General features: G+C 38.2%; 2 protein-coding genes across 2 annotated transcripts in view; one reads left to right on the top strand and one right to left on the bottom strand.

The window, feature by feature from the left end:
• Positions 1 to 7167, top strand: part of LOC117177713 (cilia- and flagella-associated protein 44) — a 494190-nt gene that overhangs the window by 401218 nt on the left and 85805 nt on the right. The window lies entirely within an intron of this gene.
• The window catches only part of LOC117177714 (zinc finger protein 271-like), a 44302-nt gene that overhangs the window by 22481 nt on the left and 14654 nt on the right, over positions 1 to 7167 (bottom strand). The gene's annotated exons all lie outside the window — the stretch shown is intronic.

Genomic DNA, 7167 nt, shown 5'->3' on the forward strand with positions numbered 1-7167 from the left:
ATTGACCAAGTGTATAGAGCTCCAAGGAGATTATGTTGAAAAATTTAAAAAAATTTACCCAAAAAAAATTGTTTTTATACTTCATTCTAAGGACTTATTGAAGTACCCTCGTAGCTGCAGGGCGTGCCATGCACATCACGAGCATTTAGCTCACATACTATCTAGTTGTCCTACTCATGCGGGAACGACCTACCTTCAAAGGCACAATACGGCACTAAGAGTGTTTTATTACCTTCTTTTTCATTCTTACGGCATTAACCTTAATATCGCTCCTCTAAATGCTCCTAGGGAAATCAAGTCATTTGTAGAGAATGGGAAGCGCCGCATATACTGGAACTTTATATCCTCGACAATTGTTTCTGTTGCTCACTCCAGGCCTGACATGGTTCTTCTTGACTTCGAGAAGCGAACCATGTTCGTCCTCGAATTTTCGGCACTCGCTGACAAAAACATCATAACCAAGGAGAAAGAAAAGAAAGAGAGGTATCGAGACCTTATAAGGGAATTGCAACGATTTTCCCTGGAATATTCTGTTAAACTAATCGTCCTTATCATCGGCGCTCTTGGAGGTGCCAAGCTTTTACTTGCTAATGGCCTAAAAAGCATCCCTGCGTGTCAACAATATGCTAAAACAATTGCGGGAAAAATGCAGAAGGCGGTAGTCCTTGGGTCGCTCCGTGTTCTTATGGTGCACGAGGCTTTTGCTGGTTCGTCGTATTGATTCCTTTACAGACTGTAACCACCTATCTCACGGTGGTGAGACGTGGTTGAGGCTGAAATTTTACCGCGATTTCGCTGGGAGTGGGTGCAATTTTCCTGATTAGCACCCGCTCCCGGCGAAATCCTGCGGTTGTCCTTATGACAAATTTTAAATATATATAATTCGTTGGTTTATTTATCAGTTGGAAATCTCACCATAAAATAACCAGAAATAGAATTACCGGAGAATAAGTGAATAACGCCAAAAAACAATAAACAAAGTCTTACATAAGACTAAACTTTGTTTAGTTTGTGAAGGTTCCGCAACCATTTGAGTTTTTGGGTTGATCAGAACATGTATCACTTTTTGGAGATAAAATAGTGAACAAGTAGACGAATAATTTTATGGTTAGTAAAGTTCGTGTAAGTTCGTCTTGTTTGGTCAAAAATAAACCTTCTTGATTGAAAATTCAAGGAATTGGATATAAGTTAAACTTTTTTTATTAAAAATTCATTCCATGACTTGAAGATCCATCGCTCTCGTTAGAAATTCGTTTTTTCTTTTAAAGCAATTTTTTTAACTAAAAATTTAATTATAATATTTTTCGTTGTAAGTTGATTCTTTCTAGTTGAATATTAAACAATTCGATTAAAAATTTATGTATTTTATGGTAAGTTAGTTTTGTTTATATAGAAAATAAATCTCCTTGGGCTTGTTCCAAGCCACCTTTGGCAGATCAGATACTAATTTGCGGTCAACTTTGGCCAACACATCAAATTCAAAATTTCAAGACTTGCTCGATACGCGAAATTTAAAGGCGCAAGCAGTATCTACAGAGAGCAAAGGAAAATCTACACCTTCAGTAAGAAAGATACAGAAAGTACTGAAATTACAAGATAGTCTGACCGCAATCTATTTATAAGAGAGGAGACCTGGTCAAGTTTACCAATCATAATGCGACCAATAAGCTAGCTGCAAGTTGATAACCACCTCTATTTTTGAAACATGTATATAATAGAAGTATACTTTCCTATGTGCCACTGTAAACCCCCCAGACATTTTTTCCTGCTGCCTATACCCCCTCCCCCCCGCCCCCAACATACACACACTTTTTTTCTGGCTACGGACGGCCTAATTACTTTAAGGAATAAAAGAACATCGCTCTGGCTACGTGTCAGAGCAACTACTTTTTAAAAACATAAATCTTTACTTGACCTCGTCACAAAACCTCAGAAAAATTGGAGATGATCCAAAAAAATAGATGTGATATTGTTACTAAAAAAATCGACTTGTTTCATGGTTCCGACGTTAAAATAAGTTATAGTGATGTGAAAACAATTTGTGACTGTTAATTCTTAGCTCACAACTTAGAGGGTGTTTCAACTCAAAACAATTAAAGCACGCCGAAACATCATATACTTGATATGTTAATTAATTACAGTACGGTAGCCAATATATATTTAAATAAAACCTTTGCATTTTATTAACCCAAGAACAACGACATAAGGATGGAACCTCACCCAAATCCCAAGTTGTTAGTAGTGTTCTAAAAGTTCACATCGTTGCAATTGGATTAAGTAAACTGCCTTTGATCAATTTTCCATTTTTTAAGAATCTTTCCTATTTTGGGACAATTTTCTCATTTGTGACTGTTTCCAAAGTATAAATTGAAATCAAATTTTTTAAAACAATTTCTCACGCTTCTCAATAAATATTGTAAGTATGGAAACGAAACTAATCTTTTTTTTGTAATTATCTAACCATTTAATGTCCGCTAAATTATATTCATGCTTATAAACAAAATTTATAGCCAAGAATATTATTTAGCTAACATCCATTATTCTTTATTTCGCCGGCTGGGCGTCCTAATCCCACCTGCCATTTGACTTCGAATAAATTGAGTCACAACCCTCAGCCGAAAATGTTAAAGTCCCTCTGACAATCGACAGCATAAGCGCGGCTAAGAAAAAGAAAAAATGGGCGGGGTTGACGGGGCCCCAACCATCGCCTCATCTTGTGATGAGATCCAATGCCCGGGAGAGGGCGGCTGGCATTCACGCGCTCGTCGCGCACTCGCGATTAATGATCTCCCCGAAGAATGATCGGACTGGAAGTTGTTGGGCGTTACACGTTTTGGGCGAAATTTGTTAGTTTATTTTATGAAAGAAAAGAAAATAAAGAGGAGGAAGGAGTAGAGGGGTCAAGAACAAAAAAAGTTGCTGATAGGTCAGGGGTGGTAAGCCCAACTAGACCTGGGTGACTTATTAAATGAGAAAGTCTGTTGGTATCGCATGTTTCTAAAGACTCTGTTACTTTTATTTTTTAAGATTTTTGGAACTGAGCAGGATAAAGTGAATAACGCGGTATCATCTGCATATAATCCGATTGAAAATTCGTAGACCTTAAGGATGTCCTTTACGTAGATAATGAAGAATACTTGTCCTAGAATGCTCCCTTGGGGAAAATCCGCTCGGATAGGTTTCTCTTTTGAACGTGTCTAGCCTATTTTGACTAAGAATTTTTTGTTGAGTGTATAAAATGGATAATCCCTCTTGTAAAGATGTTATTTATTAGTTTTCTGAGCAGTCCTATATGCTAGACACTATCAAAAACGTTTTCTACATCAAGAAAAACGACGCCAGTAGGTTTCCTTCGATTAAAATTGAAGCCAATGGCTTTGGTGAGCTTGAGCATCATATGCTGTGTAGAGTGACCTTTTCTAAAACCGTATTGTTTCACTTTAAGGAAACAATGTTTTCGCATTCAGATCGGGTTTTTTGAGGGGTGGTACTTTTGTTCGGGGCTTCGTTAGGGCTTTTTTCATACGATATATAGAATTATCTTTAATTTAAAGTTTTCCGACTTCTGTATTCCAGTCATGTTATTTTAGTAAATGTTGGTGCCTAATAAGTTGCTAATAATAGGAGGTAATAGTTTCGGCCATGTTCATTTTATCTCCCATAATGTCAGTGGCTAAGGTTTTGGCTCCTTTTATAAGTTTCATTGAGTTGACTTTAATACTTTGTGAGCTTGCATTTTGAGTAAATGCGATTTGTGTGGTTTGTTTGATTTGTGGGGCCTGACTTTTAGAGGGTGTATTCTTTGTAATTTAAGAGGTTTTCTGTCGTTTCTTTGGTTGCTGTGTAATTTGGAGTTTAATCTGGCGTGTTTTACGCTTAGATGCTCCAGAGGTTACTATAGTGCTGTGAAGTGGATTACTCTGCGGTGGAGTGTGTCTAGCGGAAGGTGAAAGTTCTTGAAGGGTACCTTCGCTTGGTTCAACCTGAGATGCGGTTAGGTTCCTATTAGGTGTTTTCGTTGGAATATTTTTAGTTTTAGTGTTTTTTATTGGGTTTTAGAGGCTTTCTTAAAGGCAGATCATCCCCTATAGTCTTCTGTGTGATTTTCAGCACAGTTAGCGCAAGTGGCAGGAGCTTGTGCATCGTTTTTGCAGCTGGCTCTCATATGCGAAGCAATACATTTGAGACAGCGTGGAGTAACATGGCACATGTAAAAAACATGATAAAATCTCTGGAAATTAAAGCACTGCGAAGTTTCTTTAGGCTCAACATACGGCTACACTTTTATTTTAATAAAAGCAAGTGACTGTAGTTTGAGCAAATCTTTTTCTTATGGTGTGTTAGGTATAGTTAAAAAAAACATGGGCATAGGTTTTTTATTTCGTCGGTTTCACATGCGAGAGTCCGAAGTACTTGCGTATTTTTCTTCCTTGAGTTCAGCTAGTACTGAATCGTCAGGGAAAGAGATCGGAATGTTTCTAATTACTGGTTTAATAGGGGATAACATTTTAATTCCATACAAGTAATATTGGGAACCTTCCTTCTCTGGAGTGCTGATAATAGAGTAGTAGTCCTTTATGTAGGAAACACGAACAGATTATACATCTGACCCATTGTTATAGACTGTGGATTTGTATTTAATTTGTATATCATCTATGATGACATTAACAAGAGGTATTTTTCTCGGCGCAGCAAAATTATTTTCATATTTTTTGGTTGAGGGTTTGTCGATGGCTGGGGACCTATTGGTTTGCATTCTGGTGATGAACGCTCTACTCGCGCTACTACTTCCTGCTGGGCAAGATACTAGGGTTCAGCTCTGTGACATTTACGTCACAGAACGAAAATGTGGTAATCGATCGATTTGATGCATCTGATAAACCAGAATCTATCAATCTATCAGGTGCTTCAATCAATCTAAAGCCTCGTGTAATCACAAGCGCGTCTTCGGTCATCTTTCACGCTTGTAGACATTTGCTTGGTGAAAGAGCGCCAATAGAACGAAACCCGCGTCCAGCAGCATTGCCAAAAGCTCCTCGCTTGTTAACTTTTGCTCTTCGACCGTGGGCCAATGCCCCCCCCCCCCTCCTTGCTTGCGCTGTGACTGGCTAGCCAAGCTATCCGTTAAGCATAGCGCGTTGCGAGACCAAAAGACCGAAAGTACTCCCATAGTCCAAATAGTGTACACTTCGACGCTTCTAAATAAACACAAGATTTTACCTCTCCTACCTTATTCGTACACCTCTGCCTTCTAGCGCTTGCATGCCACCTTTATAGCAACGTCACCCCCGATACCCGTATCTGTAGTCATCACCGTCATCGGAACCCTTTTCCTACCTATAATAGGTCATAAGTTATGACCCCTCCAAGTTGGCCATTTTTGCCTGTTTTTACGAGTAAAAAGTGGAGTTCAGTTTTTAAGAAAAAAAATCGTGTCCATTTTAGTTTGCGTTAATGATGCCAGAGAATAAAATTGAGTCTACAAAAATCTGCGTGAATCTAAAAAAAGGTATTTTAGTCCTATTATTTTTGGAATTGAAAGATGTCAAATATTGATTTTTTTGTTGTATTTTTAACTAAAACCAGAGAATTTGTTTAATATCTCTTTTCCTGCGCATCCCACGACAAAATTACTTAAGTTTAAATGAAAGTGAAGTAAATTTGGCGTAAGTACCAAAAAATGTTTTCTAGCCCTAATAGGTCACCTTGGAAAGTGCGCTCTTCCTGCATAGAGGCATCTGAGCGTACCGTAAAGTAGAAATACGGTCGTATTTCGAAAACTTTGTCTCAAATAAGTGTATGTAATTCATTTAGCATGTATTATACGACTATAATCATTAATAAATAATTAATTGTTTATAACAAAAGCTTACTATCACCACTCATGATTGCTTTTTGGCCTTCTTTTTAGTATTTTCGTAGCAAAAAAGTGACTGTAATTGATTGAAAATATATATGTTTTTTTATCAATAAGCAAATATGTTTTATAAGTAATTGTTTATAATAAAATGTTTTCATAACCACTGTTGAGTACTGTTTCAATACTTTTGTGACAAAAAAGTAATTATAATTAATTAAAAATGTAATATGTATTTCTTTTCAGTACAAAAATAGTTTTTTTAATAATTGTTAATACAGTAGACTCTCAGACACTTCTTGCCACGAGAGTTCTCGTTTCCTGATTTCTCCTTCGATCATTTGCCCTCACTCCTTTTCTCATCTCACGCATACGCGGCCGGCTACGCCTACTTCGCCGAACGCGACTTGACACAAGAAAGGGTCCTCTGACAATTCCTGTTCGCTTCCCCTACAGCCCCGAAAACGAGAAGTGTCGTAGATTCTGCTGTAACAATATCTTGTCATACGCTCAGGTGCCTCTATACAGGAAGAGTGCACTTTCCAATGTCATATCTCGTGAACTATTAGGGCTAGGACTTTTTTTTTGAACTTACGCCAAATTGACTTCACTTTCATTTAAATTTTGTAAAAAATGACCTCCAATTTTTTGCCCGTAAAAACAGGCAAAAATGGCCAACTTTGAGGGGTCATAACTTATTGCCTATTAGGGTGCGTTCCAGGCGACCACCCGGGTGAATTGGTGGGTGAAGTAAAAAAAGTGGGTTGAGTTTACTTGGGTGAAGTGGAAGGAGAACGGTAGAATGAACGGTTTCGAGTGTGCGTCGGGTGTATGTTTGGTGAAAGATAGTTGAGGTTACGTTACACAAAGGTTTAAAAAATGCAAGAACAAGATAAAAAGATTGTAATTGCTGCTTCCGTAATGAGGTCACTGTTATTACAAACATTAATGTGTTCAATAATAGTGGAAAGAGATGGAGATACTAAACTTTAGATGATGAAGATACTAAACTTTAGACTGTTAATAAACTTGCGATTCCCGCCACTTCCGCCCGCCAATTCCACTGTTCACTCACCTCCACCTACGTTTCAGTGGGTGAAATAGTCACCCGTCGAGTGACCCACAGTCTTCACCCGAGTGATCAGTGAATGGTTCATCCGAGTAAAGTTCAACACTCACTTAACATCGTGGTGCGGCTCGAAGTGCACCCGGGTGCACCCGGGTGGTCCCCTGGACCGCACCCTTTAGGTAGGACATTGTTCTTTTTTTGTAATTACACCAAACTCATGCTTTCGGTGAACTGTCGGGGG

This window comes from Belonocnema kinseyi, chromosome 8 (assembly GCF_010883055.1).
Source record: "Belonocnema kinseyi isolate 2016_QV_RU_SX_M_011 chromosome 8, B_treatae_v1, whole genome shotgun sequence".
Taxonomy (NCBI): domain Eukaryota; kingdom Metazoa; phylum Arthropoda; class Insecta; order Hymenoptera; family Cynipidae; genus Belonocnema; species Belonocnema kinseyi.